The 18,840-nt window shown below is 47.9% G+C and overlaps 2 pseudogenes; both read right to left on the reverse strand.

The window, feature by feature from the left end:
* Nucleotides 1-507: 507 nt before the first annotated feature.
* On the reverse strand, nucleotides 508-7,332 carry LOC121056706 (annotated as a pseudogene).
* Nucleotides 7,333-15,274: 7,942 nt separating this feature from the next.
* Nucleotides 15,275-18,664, reverse strand: LOC121056703 (annotated as a pseudogene).
* Between the last annotated feature and the right edge of the window lie 176 nt (nucleotides 18,665-18,840).

Genomic DNA, 18,840 nt, shown 5'->3' on the forward strand with positions numbered 1-18,840 from the left:
TAATAGGTGGATACGGCATGGAGGTACGATATGTCGATATTTTATGCGATCATACATGTCAGCCTGAATAACTCGTATGGTTCATGCTAGATTGATACAAAACCAAACAAACATGTATAGCACATATGCAGTGTAACCTAAAAAATATAATAATTGAAGCAGTTTTCTTTTTGTGGGGAATAATTGAAGCAGTTTAATATATCGAAATTTTGAGCTCAAAAGTTTTATGTACAAAGATGCAGTACCAAGTCCAACAAGAAGCCAACCCAGTAATAATTCTAAATATGTAAACATAATTATTGGTCCACCGCCTAGATTGGAAAGCCCAAGTAGAGTAGGTGGCTAGGTGCAGTTCAAACGCCATGGGGTGAATGGCATCACATGTATATCTCACGGCACGGGATGAACGAAGCGACGAATTCTAAAAAACCAGTAACCTGCTCGATTGATGGATCTAAAATTTTTATTCATAAATTATTTTTTGTTATAAATATAGCATTCGTCTTTTCTCGTAAAACACTCGCCCCGATCAATCCAATGACACAGAAGTGGTGAAGGCTTATAAATCTCGCAACAATGTAGTACTAAACACATATGATGCATATATTAATATTAATCTGTGGAGAGAAACATCTCCTTGACCAACTTTTCCAAGTTGACCCATGAACTACCACCAGGTGCTACCGCCATGGCCGCCTTCTCCTTCCACTCCATGGCGCGCCGCCTCATCTCCTTCCCACGATCTTCTCCCATCACCTCCCTCACCATCCTCGCCACCGCTTCCCGCTCTATGCTCTCGCCGACCTCCGCGCCGATGCGCCACTCCGTGCGAGCGTACCGGCAGTTCGTCTCCTGGTCCGCGCCGAGCGGGTAGCACAGCATCGGCACGCCGTTGCAGATGCCGTCGAGCATGGAGTTCCACCCGCAGTGCGTCAGGAACGCCCCGATGGCGTCTGGAGCACCGCCTCCTGGGGGCACCACCTCGTCAGGTAGCACCGGCCCTTGGCGGCCGCCTCCGCGAACTCCGGCGGGAACATGTCGGCTGGGTCGCCGCCGCCGCCGTTTGGCTTGGTCGTCTCGAATCACCCAGAGAAAACTGGTGGCCGCTTGCGGCGAGGCCCCACGCGAGCTCCACTAGCTGCTCCCTCGTCACGACGACGATGCTGCCGAAGTTGACGTACAGGACGGAGCGAGGCGGCTTGCCCCGGAGCCACTCGAGGCAGCGGCTGTCCTCCGGCCAGAGGCTCGCCCCCAGCGCGTCGACCGGGCCGCGTCCGGCGACGTGCGCGGCGGCGAGCCGCGGGATCGGCCCGACCGTGTAGACCGGCGGCAGGAGGCGCGACAGGGCGGCGACGACCTCGCCTTCCAGCTCGTCGAACGTGTTGAGGACGACGGCGGACGGCGTGGTCCGGAGGCACTCCATGTAGGACACGTACATGGCAAGCACGGCGTCGTCGGGGTCCGTCGTGCGGATGAAGCTGCCGAAGTGCGCAGGCGCATGTCCGCCGGCAACCCCGGCACCCAGTCGACCACTGTTAGAACTCCGGCGAGGAGGACGACACACACGAAGAACACAGAGGACACGATGAGTTTGGTGCTGTAAGCGACAGCTTTTCCTTTTGATTGTATTCACTATATATGGATTACATGTATGGTTACAAGGAAACAAATGGACAAGCTAATCCCGGCATACTCGTGATCAATGGTTGCCATCCCAACCACCTGGGCCATGCCGCAATCCGTGGCCTGCCTCTAATGGCGCTAATCGCCTGCTACCTCCTACATTTAACTGCTCAGGACTTATTCAAACATTCTCCTCCTAAGTCCGAGCGATTAGAGTAGCTTTTTCATACCAATCAAGCCGCGAAGCTCCTGAAACCGGGTGCGCCCAAGTGCCTTTGTGAGTAGATCACCTAGTTGCAGCTCGGTGCCCACGAACTCGACGTTGATCAGCTTCCTGTCACAGCACTCCCGGATGAAGTGAAACTTCACGTCGATGTGTTTACTCCGGTCGTGATGCACAGGGTTCTTCATCAAAGCAATGGCGGACTTGTTGTCCACCTTCAACCTAGGCGCTTGTGCTGTTCCTCCAATGAGCTCAGCTAGCAAGCGTGCCAACCAGACTGCTTCACACGCGGCTGCCGCGGCCGCGATGTACTCGGCCTCGCAGGACGACAGGGCGACCACTTTCTGCTTTGCCGATTGCCAGGCAACCGGTCCACCGGCGAGGAAGAAGATGAGCCCACTTGTGCTCTTGCGGTCGTTGATGTCGCCTGCGATCACTGTCGGAGTACCCCACCAAGACGGGCGGCGCTCCCTTCCTCTCAGCCGGGTGGTAGTGCACGCCCCAATGCACCGTGCCAGCCACGTAGCGAAGCACACGCTTCACGGCAGCAAGGTGTTCTTGCCGAGGCGCCTCCATGAACCTGCTGAGGTATCCCACGGAGTAGGCCAAATCGGGCCTAGAGTTGCACAGGTACCTCAGGCTCCCGATGAGGCTGCGGTACTCCGTGGCATTGACGCTCGGCGTCGTTCCCTCCTTCTGGAGCTTCAGCTTCATCTCCATGGGCGTGGTGCTAGCATTGCAACCAGCCAGCCCGGCCTTCTCAAGTATCTTGATGGCATAGGCGCTCTGACGCAGCGTGATGCCGTGTGCGCCTTGAGTGACCTCGAGCCCCAAGTAGTACGAGAGGAGTCCGAGGTCGCTCATGCGGAATGTGCGCAGCATCTGCCCTTTGAACCTCGCCACGGCGTCGTCATCTCCACCAGTGATGATGAGGTCGTCCACGTAGACGCCCACGATCAGGCGCTGTGCTCCGCTCCCGCGCGTGTACATGCCGTGTTCGTCGACGCAGCGCTTGAACCCGAGAGCCAGCAGCTCGGCGTCCAGCTTGTGGTTCCATGCTCGTGGTGCTTGGCGGAGTCCATAGAGCGCCTTGTGGAGGCGCAGCACCTTGTGCTTGTGCTTGCCGTCGACGAAGCCGGGAGGCTGCTGGACGTATACCTCCTCTTGTAGCTCGCCATTCAAGAACGCCGACTTGACGTCCATGTGGTGGACGCCCCAGCCGTAGTGAGCTGCAATGGCGAGCACCAGCCGCACAGACTCCAGTCGTGCAACTGGAGCATACACCTCTTCGAAGTCGACGCCGGGGCGCTGCACGTACCCTTTGGCGACGAGGCGCGCTTTGTACTTGACGATGCCGCCATTCTCGTCGCGCTTGACTTTGTACACCCACTTCAAGCCGATGGCGCGGTGTCCGCGTGGGAGCTCGACAAGTGACCAAGTCTTGTTGTCGCGGATCGATTGCATCTCCTCCTCCATCGCTGCGACCCAGCTTGGATCGCCCTCCGCCTCTTTCACCGATCTGGGCTCCTCCACGGTCACTGCGTGGTTGACGTTGTGGATCTCAGCCTCCACGTCGTCGCGGTGCTCCAGCCCGGGCACCGCATCCGATCCGAGGATGTTGTCCAGTGTCCGGTACCGGAGCTCCCCCACATCACCGGCGTCGAAGCTCAGGTCGGTGGTAAGTGGCGTCGCGAACTCGATGCCCGTTCCAGCGTGAGGTGGTGTCGAAGGCAGCTGCTCGGCTTGCTGCGGGCTTGATGCTGCTGGAGGTGTTGCCCGTGACGCATGGCGCGGTGGCGCGTCCTGGGGGCTCCCACCGTCTGGGGACGGGGAGCGCGCCGGCGAGCCCTGGGGATCAGGCATCGGCAGCTCCCGATCTGCCTGGTGCTGGCGCTCCGGCATGTAGTGGTCCGAGATGGTGAAGGGGTGCTCGGAGCCCATGTCCGAGGAGGCCCCCCAGTCCCAGCGCTCGTCCTCGGCGAAGATGGCGTCGCGGGAGACGTGTACTCGCTCGGCGACGGGGTCGTAGAAGCGGTACGCTTTGGAGCCGTCCTGGTAGCCGATGAAGACGACCTTGACGCCGCGATCATCGAGTTTGCTCAGGTGCGGGCGCACTTTCTTGACGTAGGCCACACCCCGAACACCTTCAGGAAGTGCACGGGCGGCTTCTTTGCGTGCCAAGCTTCAAACGGCGTCATGCCGTTGAGTGCACTGGTGGGCGCCCTGTTCAGCAGGAAGACAGCGGTGTGCACCGCCTCTCCCCAGAAGCGTCCCGGCATGCCGCGGGCACGCAGGATGCTCCGCGCTGTCCCCACGACCATCTGGTTCCGCCGTTCGACGACGCCGTTTTGCTGTGTGGCGTGCCAGGCGCCGAGAAGTGTCGCTGCACGCCCTCTCCTGCACAATACTCGCCAAATTGCACGGAAGTGAATTCACCTCCGTTATCAGTTCGGAGCACCTTCAGCTTCTTCCCAGTTTCGCGTTCGACCTTGGCTTGGAACGCCATGATCGCTGCCGGTGCATCCGCCTTGGAACGCAGGAGGGTGAGCCACATATAGCGGCTCATGTCGTCGACGAGCAGCAAGAAGTAGGCGTTCCCGCCAGGCGTCGGTGGCGAGACGGGGCCGCAGAGGTCACCGTGCACCAGCTCCAGCTGCTCTTGCGCCCGGTACTTGGCCGCCTTTGGGAACGACGCGCGCTTCTGTTTGGCGAGGACACAATCTTCGCATACCTGCTCGACGTGATCGATGGTCGGCAGTCCTCTCACCATCTCCTCGCGTCCCAGCTTGCGCAACGCCTGGAAGTTGAGGTGGCCATAGCGCTCATGCCAGCGCCACGCCACGTCGCCTACCCGCGCCGTGAGACACACCGGGGCGGCGATGGTCATGTCGAGGAGGTACAGACGACTGGGCGTGCGTTGCACCTTCGCCAACAGCTGCCGCTGTAGATCATAGAGGCGCAGCACTCCTTCTTCGATGTTGATCTTGTAGCCATCCTCGTCCATCTGGCCGAGACTCACGATGTTGGTGGTGAGGCGCGGGATGTAGTACACACCCTCCAGCCGGCGATGTTCCCCGGATTTGCAGGTAAAGAGGACTGTCCCCTTTCCCTCAATGGCGACCACGGACCCGTCGCCGAACCGGACGGATCCAGTGACGGCGGTGTCGAGCTCGGCGAAGATGTTGCGTGTTCCCGTCATGTGATTCGTCGCCCCGGTGTCAAAGTACCCAGCGGCGAGGTACCACGGCATCTTCCTCCTGTTCCCGGCTCAGGTGGAGGAGAACCTTGGGCTCGGAGATGTGCACATGCCGCTGCGTCTCCTCAGCGGGCAGTGCGATCACCTCCTGATCCGCGGTGATGTACATCAGCGCGTGATCACGATCATCCTCCTCGGCTTGAGCGACGTGGGCCGCTGCCTTCTTCTTGCCGCGGCAGTCCTTGGCCCAATGGCCTCTCTTGCCACAGTTGTCGCAGCGGTGCCTCGCGGTGGCCTCCCGCCACCAGCGCCCGCGGTCTGGCCATTGTGGCCATCCCGCGGCGTGGATCCATCACCATTGCGACCGCGGCCGCGTCCACGGCCCTTGCCGCGGTTGCCTGAAGACGATCCGCCGCCAGAGCTCTCCTGCTCCCGCGGGCTTTGCGGCGCGCCTCCCAATCCTCTTCACAGAGCATGAGGCGCCCCATGGAGTCGGTGATCTCCTTGGGCTTGCCGCGTTCCTCGAAGACGCGCAGCCGCCCGATGACTTCCTCGATTGATACTTTGTTCAGATCGAGGAACATCTCGAGGGAGACGGCTGCTTGCGACAGGCGTTCGGGGACAACCTGCAGCAGCTTCTTTACCACTTCGGCGTCGGTGATGTTGTCACCGAGGACGCGGAGGTTGGTGGCGAGCGTCGAAATGTGGATGCCGAACTCGGAGACGGTCTCGCCCTCCTTGAAGACGAGCGCGCCGAACTCGCGGCGGAGAGCTGCTGCGCGGTCGCGTCGCGCGCGCGTTCGTCGCCGATCCGGAGCACCTTGACGGCGTCCCACGCCTCCCTGACGGTCTGCTTACGGCCGAGCGTCGCCCACATCTCGGATGGGACCGAGCGTAGGAGACCCGCCATGGCCTGGCGGTCTTGCTGGTACTCATCTTCGTCGGCGTCTTCGTCGATCCCGTCCTCGACGACATCCCAGACCCGAAGTGTCTGGAAGTTAACCTGCATCACAAGCGCCCACTCCGGGTAGTTCGTCCGCGTGAGCATCGGCCATGCGACGTTCGCGGACGGGCGCTCGATGACGCGCTCGACGACGCGCGAGCCGGAGCGGTGGCGGCCATGAGAGCGGCCACGGCGTCGCGGCGGCGATCGTGAGGGCTTGACCTCCTTCTCGCTGGAACCATCAGCAGTCTGCGGCTTCTTGGAAGGCGACTGCGATGCCATGGCTCCGGCGAGAGACTCGGCTCTGATACCAATTGTTAGAACTCCGGCGAGGAGGACGACACACACGAAGAACACAGAGGACACGATGAGTTTGGTGCTGTAAGCGACAGCTTTTCCTTTTGATTGTATTCACTATATGGATTACATGTATGGTTACAAGGAAACAAATGGACAAGCTAATCCCGGCATACTCGTGATCAATGGTTGCCATCCCAACCACCTGGGCCATGCCGCAATCCGTGGCCTGCCTCTAATGGCGCTAATCGCCTGCTACCTCCTACATTTAACTGCTCAGGACTTATTCAAACAACCACCGTGCTGTCGAGGTGGCCATTGCTCAGCTGCTCAGCATCTGCTCATGGTCATGGACAACGGACGAACACTTAGCAAGATGCATCAATGGACAGAGAAAAATCGTGTTTCTACTTTCTTGCCACACCTTTGAGAGGAACAAGGCCTCGGTCGATGAGCTGCTGGTAGTGCAGGGACGACAGGAGGCCGCAGGCGCTGGGCACCCAGGGCACCACCGTCGGAAGGCCCATGTCCCTGGCGGCGAGCAAGATGTGGTCCATGTCGGAGACGACGCAGGTGGCCGGGTCACCGGAGGCGGCGGCGTCGTCGAGCACGTTCTTGAAGTGCGGCACGGTTGACCTTATGGCGACGAGCAGGGGGAGCATGCCGGGGGGAGCGTCGGCGTCCCCGTCTAACGGCAGGCCGTCGGGAACGGCGGCGAAGCGGAACCCCGGGGCGCCGTCGAGCGCGTGGCGCCGCGCGAGCGGAGCACGCGGCGGCGGTTGCGCTCGGAGTGGACGAAGGTGACGCGGACGCCGTCCCTGGCGTGGAGGAGCTTAGCCAGGTGCAGCGCCAGAGCGACGTGGCCCTGCACCGGGAACGGGAAGAACACGGCGTGGGCTGGCGCTGGCGCCGCCGCCGACGACGACGACATGGTGGCCGGCCGGCCGGAAGGAAGAAGCGACGCCGTCGTAGAGCGCTATGGAGCTATCTTGTACTTATCCATGCAATTCTGACACCATTTGTGAAGCATCATTTTAGGAGGTGTTTAGTCCGAAAAATAAAAAAAAAATTATGTTGGAAGATGTTTAAACACATGAAAGAAAAAAGTTTTATGGCTCACCTAAAAACCGCGAGATAAATCTTTTAAGTCTAATTAATTCGTCATTAGCATATATGGGTTACCGTAATATAGTTAATTATGGACTAATTAGGCTTAAAGATTTGTCTCACAATTTCTCTCATAACTGTATAATTAATTTTTTTATTTTATCTATATTTAATGTATCATCTATGTTCTAAAAATTCGACCTAATATATTTGGAAAGAATTTCGGAGTAAACGGGGCCGATGGCAGCTCAAAGTGAGACATCATCATCGATCATTACATATTAAATTAATTCGCAGGACCCGTTTCAGTTTTGGTTTTAAATTATGGAGCACACGGCACATGACCCAACACAAGCTGGCCAGACAGCACGTGGTTGCAGTTAGCTGCCATGTGCTGTGTGTTGTAATCCTAGAAACTAAGGGCGTATTTGGTAGGGTGCTATAGCCTTAGCCAGGCTTATCAAATACAGCTCACCAGTATTTGGTTGTCTGTCTAGTCCAACGGGTATAGCTAGACGTGTGCAAAAAAGTATATAAAAAAGACGTCGCGCCTGGCTGAGGAGAAAGCAGCTTTCCCTCCATTTTCTCTCACCTGGCTCCTGCGCTCATCTCCCTCTCTTCTCTTTGACTTGGTGATTTCCCCTCGTCAAGTGGTATTCATGGATTTATTCCTCTTCGCTCCCTCTCTATGTGGTTATCTCTTTTGTCTTGTTTGTGATTCAGTTATTATTGGTTCGGATCTTAATCTAGTAAAAAGTTTGGATGGTTTGAGGGTTGGATCTTGTGAAAATAAAAGAATGCGCATTGTGTATTATGGTGTTCACGTCTTAAAGTTAATCTCAAGTTATCTGATCAATTTTTTGGTTTGGTTTCTTACTCGGATGCAAATATTGTTGGTTTGACAATGGCATAAAAATGTTTTTATGCAGATTTGTGGTAACCTCATCCAAGCATTGCAGGATCTGACTATTATTGTATCCATGAAATGGAACACCTTCTCTTTGAGTTAGTTGATGGCAGCTAGAACAAGTCATGTACGTGTGCAGTTAACCAAACACCTGCTTCAACGAGCCTGTCTTCACACATACCTAAACCAAACAACATCTTGCATGTGCCAGTCAGGACTAGCTAGGCCTGGCTGCTTGATACGAACCAAGCTAGAGTAAACACGGGTAATCTCACTAAGCACCCTGCGATGGAGGTGCTATAGGAGGGTTGGCTGAGCTTTCATTTTATCTATTCCGCTAATCCACGCGGCACGTCGCGTGGCATCGCGTCTCGTTATATAGAAGCTGATCGACGGAGGCAGCACGGCCACAAGAAGCAGGCGAGGTGACAACTCACCTCTATGATCGACTGCACGCTGTCATGCCATTTTATGCTGCTCACGATTGACATGCGAGGCACTGAATGTGAGATATACAATACTACTTCCTCCTTTCAAAATTACCACGGACACATAAAGAATTATAACCACTTTTTCATTTAAATTATCTTAGTACATACTATGTATAACATTTTGATAAAGAATTTAAATAAAATAAATTTATAAAAAAATATGCTACTACCTCCGTTTCATATTGTGAGACTTTCTAGTCTTGCCTAAATTTATCAATTGATGATTACATATATATATATATATATATATATATGAAGCCTCTATCCTATCACCAGGTGTAGCTACTCCCTTCACGTCTAAGGTAAAAAACATTTGCTCCCACCCAACAGAAAGTATAGACACTATTAAAAGAAAATTTAGATTCTACTACTAGGTGTAGCTACTCCCTGCACGTGTATGATAAAAAACATTTTCATAACTGTTTCTGCTCTCACCCAACAGAAAGTATAGATATTATTAAATCTTATGTGAATGATACAACTACATGTATAGAGTTTGTACTTTCTGTTAGAAGAGAAAGAAATATGTATAAAGGTGTTTCTGCACCTTAGACGTAAAGGAAGTAGCTACACTTGGTAGTAGGATAGAGACTTGTGTGTGTTTAGATTAATTAACATATATAAATCTAGATAAGGCTAGAAAGTCTTATATTCTGAAACGGAAGGAGTACTTAGTATATACTTGCATGCATGTTTTATCTTATGAAATAGAAAAAGAAAGTTAGCTACACTTATGTACGAGTATCACATCGGTCGGTACAGACGTACTGTTGGCTTGATCAGTTTCAATCATTTTAAGAAAAGAAATTATGCCGCAACCCCTAATAGAGTAAGTAATTGTCACCTCAACAATGATAGGAGGAGAGGTACGCGCTAATTAAATTATCTTTCTTACTCCACATTTAGGATGGCAAATAATCATCATAATTTGTAGCCCACACACCGGTGTCCACAAATTTAGTCGTGTGGGATCATATCGATGTTACTGTACAACCACCTGTGCAGTGTTGCCCGCATGCACCCAACCAAATAAGTGACCACCGTGTTAGGCTTGACTTGACTGATAGCCCACCTAACCACAAACATTGATGCAGGTTCATATATGGTAATCTGGCCACACTTCCTAAATTAGGCACACCACAGTGAGGTAATACGCTATTTTCAGTACATTGAACAGGTCATGGATGTCTAGTACAGGCCATTGGTCCCAATCAAATCCCCGCCATGTCTTTCGCTTTTATACTTATAAGCAAATGGCTGAATTTCATACTTTAGATTGCAGTAGATTTTAGGCTTTTTTATTGTAGTTTTTTTTTTGTCTTATTTTTAAATCGTTAAGAACATATTTATAAAAGTTTTACTCATAACTTATTTTTTATTTGCAATATGTCGTTTGGTTTTTCTCTAATAAGCCAAACAATCACCCCTGAGTAATCGACCTATATAGTAACCGATTTTTATTTTTTTATTTTTAATTTTAAAACTAAATTACATTAAATTTTATTTTTATATATGAACCATTTAGTCAAATTACCATGTTTGGTATAACTGGATAATACTCCCAAGCCATGAGAAATTGGCGTGACAACATTATTTAGCCATGTGCAATGCCTTAGCTTAATACATGAAAATGCATACCATGATTTTTCTATCTATAAATAACTGCATATGTTGCTTGGTGAATGTGAAGAAGTAGACGGTTGTCACGGTAATAATGAGCCAAACTAGTACCATCCTTGCCACACCAGTTTAATTGACATGGTCACAAACACTAACATGCCAAGAGGACTTATCATGGTAGCATTATTTTTCATAATGCTTAGTATGGCGTGGCTAAAAGGTAAACACTAACATGCCAAGAGAACTTAGCATGGTAGCACTATTTTTCCATAATGCTTAGTATGGCGTGGCTAAAAGGTTTAGATATATAAATAAAGTCAGTTGAAGTTTAGTTTTAAATTCAAAAATAGAAACAAATCACAGTGACGTACCTAAGTTGAGAAACAAGGAATTTAGTAGCAAAACGAAAATACTCTTTCGCACACGTTCGTTCGATCAATCTATCTAACCTATATTAATTGGGACAATTACCGGAACTTACACGTTAACAAGAAGTATCTTTACTGTTGATTTATCAGTATATTATCATGACCTTAGATGTGTATTTAGCATTGTGGGCCAAACTAAAATTCTAGCTAAGACTCCATGCTAATTAGAATCAGACCTCTTGGCTCTTGCATTAATTCTTTCATCAATCCAATCTAAATAACGTTATACTTAAGGGTGGATTCCGCCGTGGCGCTATTTTTTAGCCCCCTGCCATGGTGGAGTTCTAAAGAGAACAATGAAAATAAATAAAAGGGAAATTGCAAAGATGCCATTATAATTTTGCGAAATCGGTAGATATGTCATCCTGGCCCACGTGGCATTGACTTATGTAGGCTCTACGTGTCACTGAGATACCAGTGGTATATTTCTAACTTTGTAAAATTATAATGGCACGGTTACAAATTTTTCGACGGAGGAAGGGCCCGTTGGGTAGAGCTCTAACTCCAGATCGTAGCTCTAAACTCTAACTCCAGTGAGAGCTGTTCTTGTGGGAGCCGGAGAACAGTTCAAAACTGTTTGGTTAGCTTGGTCTGCTCCAGACTTCTAAAAGAGAATACGAAGTAAATTGACAATAATAACTTTACGGGTTATGTGTAGTCATGATTAAACCATGATTGAATTATGTTTCTTTAATGTAATAAATACTGATTATTTTTCTTTTGAACTTCAACAACATAACTATATGGTTATAAAATACTATATGATAGTTAACACACAATATAAAATATTTACTAATAATATATAGTAGCATGAGAGGCAGATTCAAGTAATTACAATAAAATAATAAAGGGTAGTGGGTCTTTTGGCATGGAGTGGGAGCTGTGGAGCAGCAAAACTCAGCTCTACCCCTGTAGTTCATTTTTCAGGAGCAAGCTCCGTCAACTCCGTTCCAAAAAATTAGAATCTATACCGTTTGACACAACTCCGGCTCCAGTTAAGTAAGAGTTGGGAGCTAGAGCTGTGTCAAACGGGCCCGAAAAAGACAATAAGGGCCTCCTCTAGCACGTGGGTCGATACACCAATATACTATAGATTACGTAGTATTTCATCCTATCTCTACATTACTCTATTAAATATTTTTTTGTTCTATATTATACTCCAGTAAGCCATACATATATTTATTTATAGATAATAAATATTTATATATATATATATATATATATTAGCATTAATACGAATGTAAGAAATACTACTATACCTTACGATGTGGAAATAGAGGTAATACCCAGCTAATCCTAACCAGCGGCACTATCTATGTAGCAAACTTCAATAAGGCATCGTTAAATCCTGATCAACGACGGAAAAACCAAGTGTCGATTTATCAGGACATGTCCAGCCGTGTAGACAACTGTTATTTTATTATTATATATATATATATATATAAAATAAAAATCGATGCACCAATGTACGGCGCTGGGCCACCGCACAAGCCGCTGCCATCGTGGCCAGAGCGCGCCGCGGTCGCCGCCGGCGCGGCTCGCGAGCTGGCGCACCTGCACGCGCACGGCCGCGTGCGTCCCACGCAACGTGCTCGTCGACCTTCCTCCACGATGGCGACGACGACGACCGCCTCGACGCCCCGCACGGAGAACGACGTCTACATGTTCGGCGCGGTGCTGCCCAGCTCCTGACCGGCCAGCAATGGGACGTCGGCGGTCTGGCGCACTGGGCGCTTCCACTGATACGCACACGCCCGCCGGCGCACTGTGGCCTTGTGTATTTTGTAGATGATTATGTGCTATTTTTACGTAAACATTTTTATATATTTATATCACTGTATGCAGTTTGGTAATTTTGGGCAATGTGCCATCAAAATTTTGTTAAAAAGTAGTCAAAAACCATATCAAAATTTTATTTAAATTAATTTAGATTTGAAGTGAATTTAGTTCAAATTTTAGTACATTTCTCAATTTAATCAAACTTCACTAAATATCAAATAAATTTGTCTCAACAGTAAACATAAATAAATCAAATATTACAAATACATTAATTGTTACAAGTATATATGTACAAAATTGGGCCATATGTGAAATAAACCATTTACAAGTAGGGTCAAAATATGCAAGGATAAAATATCTATTCATGTCTCATTTAACACCGTTAAGTGAGTTTAACGGACTAGGGTCAGTCGGCGTCTTCATTTTTGAAAAAGGGGTTAAATTTATAAAGTGAAAAAAATAAGGTCAAATACGTAGTTGGCTTTCAAAATAGGATCAGTTATGCAATAGCCCATATATATATAGACAGCTAAATAGATAAGTTATATAATGGGTTGTCATATCCATTAGCTGTCTCAACCATATTACTACATCATATTTTTTTGTTTTGTATTTGTTGCATGCAACGAGTGTATGAATTTTTTTCTCTAACAATGATTGCATGCAGATTGGGAGCACGTGCCCGAGCAATGGACGAACGAAGAGACAGCGTCCAAGTTTTTCTTGAGTTATTGATGCCTACATGATGATTATCTGACGTGAATATATATAGACAGTCAATTTGTCTCACTGTTGTGTATGTCCTTAGGAGCGATTGCACTGGCTTATAATAGACACACACGTAGTCTAGCTATTAGGTACCTTAAACATGTATGTAGCGTCCATGCCCCTGATCTAATAGTTCAGACAAGTTAATACTGTAAATTGTTAGAATGTGTAGTAGTGTACATGTTTAAAAACGTGTAGTAGTGTGTAGTAGAATGTTATGATTAGAAAAAAATTATATTATTGTTGTAAATAATTAATTAATGATGGGTATGTGATTAGCGGCAGCAGCAGTGTGTGATTAGCGGAGCCGCATCTGACGTACAAGAGGTCTACCTATCCCTTTCCTCCTCCTGTCTATTTCCTGGATTGGCCTTTCTTGTCTTGTCCTCTTGGGTACGAACCGAGTCGAGCGGTGGTGAAATCGAGGGAGGCGGCGCCAGAGCTTGATGATGCAATGGGAGATATATCGATGCAGAAATACGAGCGGTGGTGACATGCGATTTTTTCTTTTTCATTTTTTCCAGCTGCATCGATCACAACAGTGTTAGGGCCTCCCTACTAGCAACTCAGCCTGATCTTTATCTTTGTCGACGGCATGGGCGGCGCTAGACCCGCGCTCAGTTGTCGGCTTCTCAATTTTTCCCCTTCATCTTTTTCTGTTCCACTAATTTTCTGAACAAAAAAAAACTTGTTTTACTTAGGATACAGTTTTTCTATTTGGTTTTTATGAATGTAGGGAGTGGAAAAATATAACTCGTCGGTATTGTAGTAATTTTTCTTCGTGAAATTCTTCATCACCACCAAAAAAATATGAAGCCGACCCGGTGCATATTACTTGTAATATAATTTAATCTAAACCACTGATCTAATTTTATTGAACGGTTGTGATTAAATTATACTACCAATAATTCTAGGTGTAGTAGAATTCTGAGGAGAACAATATCGTCTTTTTTTTATAGTAAGTGGGTCTTGCTGGGCTTTTTTATCAGTGCATAATGTAATAAAAAATAATAAATACAAATATAATATTAATCAAAGTACGAAAATACTCTTTTAAATCAATGGGACAAGATTAATTCTATTGGTAGTAATTATACTACAAGTATAATATACGCCGAAGCGTTGCCCGAAAAATATAGGTACCATGCATATAGCATATGCAACAAACCAAAATAAAAATATCTCATCGACTGTATCTCTCGTTCAAGCTACCAAACACTTGGCTAAACAGATACAAACAAACGAATCAAACTGTTGTATGTGTTATGTGTACCCCATAGCTATGCCACAATCATCCTCTACGGGAGAGACGGGCAAGGTAGGGCGATGGATGGGATTGAAGTTGGATAGGGTTCATCCTGCTCCATCTGGGCTCAAAGTCCTATCATCCTGCAATCATGCTCTGCCTTCTTGGACTTTCCGCTGCGTCTTGTACAAAATCTTTTACAGGTACTACAAATGATTTACCACCTTCTCCGGGTCCTCTGCTGTTGCATTGAACTCCCAAGTTTGATGACACATAGAAGATGTTTCATAAGAAACTTTGTTCCAAACAATGTAATTAGCAACTGATTATATACCAATTGTCCCCGCAAGAAAAAGATTATATACCAACTGTAACATTAGAGAAAAGATAAAAGATTTTTTCTCTTCATACAGGACTAATATGATACTGCAACAGAATCACAAGAATATTCGGTCAATTACTAATACCAATCAATTCTTACAATCTCCAACAGGCACTGAAACCAAGTCATCTATCTGTGCCTTGAACTGTTTGTGTGATTCATCACATTACTACACAATCAATAATTCAAACTTCTCTGAAAAATTGAGCGAGCAGAACAAAAATCTTGGCCTTCTGACATATCTACAGAAGAAGCGCATAAGATTCAAGCTATCCATGAGAATAAAGGTAGCTTTCCACTGGGTTCTTGGCTTTGCCTTTACACCGTAGTAGCAGGGAACACCTCTGACAGAGTACTGATTATGCTCTCCACCTGGAACATTGTCTGCATCGGCATCTATCTGATGACAGCTGACGCAACCGCTCCTTGAAATCCTCATGTTCTTCAGCACCTTCATCTTACCCACATCCCTCTCAACAATGTCGTAGACCAAGGAAATTTGCTGAGTGGATGCCCTTAGAGGTCACCGGCCCAAATGCATGATCAGCCATGATGATATTCACCAATTGCAAGCCTGATTACAGATTTTCTTGAAGACATAAGGGGATCTCGGGACACAATCAAGCAGACGCAGGATCTCATCAGTGAACAAGTGGCATTTCAGCAGATCTCAGGCACATTATAAACTTGGGCTGATAGCTTGCTTTCATAGTCTGTGCAGAGTGCAAGGATCGCAGTGGCGCCTCCGTTATCACACAGTATCCTTCAATCTTGAGCATATCTCGAAGCATTTTCATTCCACCAGTATCAAGCATTCTTTTCCTGAACACGCAAAATTCTGACAGGATAGCAACAACAAGCAGCTACCTTCGCCAGGGATGATGCTGGCCTACCAAGACTGTATGCCTTCTGAGCGATTATCTTTAGAGCACCTGGTAATTCACTCCGTCAGCTAGGATCTCCCTGTTTTGCCTGTGCAATGTCAGATTAAGGATACTGTGAGCCTCGCTTCCTCAAGATCTCGTGTCCAACTCGATTTATATTTCTTCCTAAGATTTATCAGCACTGGATCAGGTCCGGAAATTGGCAAGGCAAGGTTGCCACTCCTTGGTGGTTTTGGACAGTTCCTGGATCTAGTTCAGAGCCTCTATTTGTGATGCATAATTTCCTGAGGAACTTCTCCAGGATGCGTTCAATGTGTTTCTCTGTAGAGTCCATTGAACGAGCCTTCATCAGGGGTGATAGGTGGAGAAAGATCCCAGTGGTCAAGGCACCATGCAGAAATCATGTCGTGGAGAAGATGGTTTGGAATAGAGAGAGTGTGAGGCGAGGAGTGATCAGTAATTGTGTTTGTCCGTGGACTGTGCCTGTTTTTGGTAGTTTGTGGTATGATTGATCAACAGACTGCAACCAAACGATCAAAATATGGTTTACTGGTTAATCTAAATGATGGTGGATTCCCATACATAATCACAATAGTTAACTTCAGAAAAACAGCACATGCTTGATTTATAGTTTGTACCAATCAACATATAAAATATACAAGGCTAAATTACACAAATACTCGTAATTTTGTACAGAGTAATATAGTAAGCTACACTTGAACGCTATTTGATGAATATAGATATGGCATTAAGACAAAGGGAAAAGGTGAAAAGGGCACAGCATAAATTGAAATGAAATAAAAGAAGGGAAAAATTCTTGATTTGTCCTGTGTTCTACCCTTGAGGATCACAATCCATTCTAGTCATATCATAAGATGGACTTACGGCTCATCACCACAGACCTAAGCTGCAAGGAAAATTCAAACTACTATGCAGAGGAAGTGGATGCTAATTTTAACAGAACCAGTAGAAGGTTAACTTTAGCATTTATTTGCAGCAGTCAATATTTTTGTATACTTTGAAAGATCAGAAAAGTATATCGGATGATGCAACTCAAGAAAAATCTATAAGATGATGCCTTTTACATTTTAGTGTTGGCAAGTGTTATGGCTCATCACTGATTTGTATACTAATAACAATATTTAAACAAGGACTCAAGTTACTGCATCCAGTGCATCAACTGTACTAGTACAAGCAATCAATGTTTGGTCAATTCATGATCCATCATTTGCTGGTTTCTAACAAACTTACCTTTTCAGAAAAAACATTAGCTATAAAAAAAACAAAACTGAAAACACCTAGCAGATAATTATACAGAAAACCATTTGGGTAAGAACAGGAAAAGGGGGTGAACTTGTCACTTACATATCCAGAAGCCAAGATAACAGGATCACTCATTATTCGTGCTTGAAGCACCTCATCCTAGGAACACAAAATTGTAGGATTAGTAAGGTGGGTAAGAGTTGGATCAAAGATTTTAATTTCATGCGACTATCGTCCATGATGAAGAAGCAGAAATGGGTCGATCGATTTGATTGAATGCAACAGCCACGCGAGTTGCCATTGAACTTGCACCATACAACTGAACTCAAGAACATGCAAGGAAATTCACTCAGATACTAACAATGCTCAACTCAAGTAAAGGGGATTTTTCATTAGTCATAAATAGCACGAAACTTTTCCACTGGTGATCACGATGCAGAACTGTGTTGAAGGCAGCCACGCTACACAACACACCACGGGGAAAGAATCAATCAGCAGGCAGTACTTGCACAGAAACAAACAAAATGCATGCAAAAAAGAAATGCAATTGATTTCCTTGGAAATTTCTCATCCTACTAATAGAAGGAACAATAAACAGGAAACAGAACAATGAAACAGGTCCAAACCCCATATAAGACAAGAACATGAACAGGGTTGGAAGCCTCGATCAAGATTTTCTTTTTCAACAAAAAAGATCCCAACAATTCAGAGACTTACATCATCAACAGGAATAGGCCATCTCGTAGCGAACTCGTAAGGCAGCTCCGGGGGCTTCGCTTTACGGTACGTGAGGTCCATGAGGCCGGTCATGGCCTGCTCCATCACCGCCGACGCCGCCGCCGTCGCCTCGCCATCTTCGGCGGAAGCATCGTCTTGGAACTTGGCCAATGCCGTCCGCATCATCGCGACGTAGTCAGACCTCGTAGGGCCCTTCGCAGGGTGCTGCTTCGACCTGGCTTCATCGGCGGCTGCAGTTCTTGATGGGCCATTGTCCCTGGGCGACGAGCTCGACGTTCCGGCAGCACGAGCGGCCGGCGGGTCATGGAGCGAGCTCCATGGCGTCGTCCGGGGAGAGGTGGGCGCGGAACTCCACAATCTTGGCGGCAATGGCAGCGGTGAGGAGGACGGCGAACCCAACAAGCCACTGTAGCCGCGTTGCAAGTGACGCCTGGACTCCATCCTCTCCGCTAGCTCTTCAGGCTCCATGGCGGCGTCGACGGCGGTGCCCTCCCATCCGTGGTGGAAGAATTCCTCGCTTCGCAGAGCCGGCGGGCAGAGGGGTTCTTGGTTTCTTGCAACGTCGGCGGCGGCGGCTTGATTGGAGGAGCAGGTGGAGGAGTTGGAGTTGGAGCTCCCCACGCTGAAGCGTCCCGCTTCACGCCTGACCTTGATCTTCTCCCTTATCTCCATGTCGAGGCGAAGCCGGTCTGCCATGGTCGGGGCCTCCGAGCTGAGCCCGTACGTACGCGTGCGGACGGAGGAGTTCTTGGTTTCTTGCCGTGCCTTGTCGTTTTTGATTTTGGGAGGAAAAAAAAAGGTGGATTTTCACAGGTGTTTGGGTACCTTGGGACCTTGTATTTATATAGCCTTTGGTTGAAGACTTGATGAGTTCATGGGCCAGAACAAGGCTTGCTTGCTAGTTGCTTGCTGTGCAGATATGGGCCAGAACAAGCCTCGATCAAG

The sequence above is a fragment of the Oryza brachyantha genome, unplaced genomic scaffold (genome assembly GCF_000231095.2).
Source record: "Oryza brachyantha unplaced genomic scaffold, ObraRS2 ChrUN-Ctg77, whole genome shotgun sequence".
NCBI classification, from domain to species: Eukaryota; Viridiplantae; Streptophyta; class Magnoliopsida; order Poales; family Poaceae; genus Oryza; species Oryza brachyantha.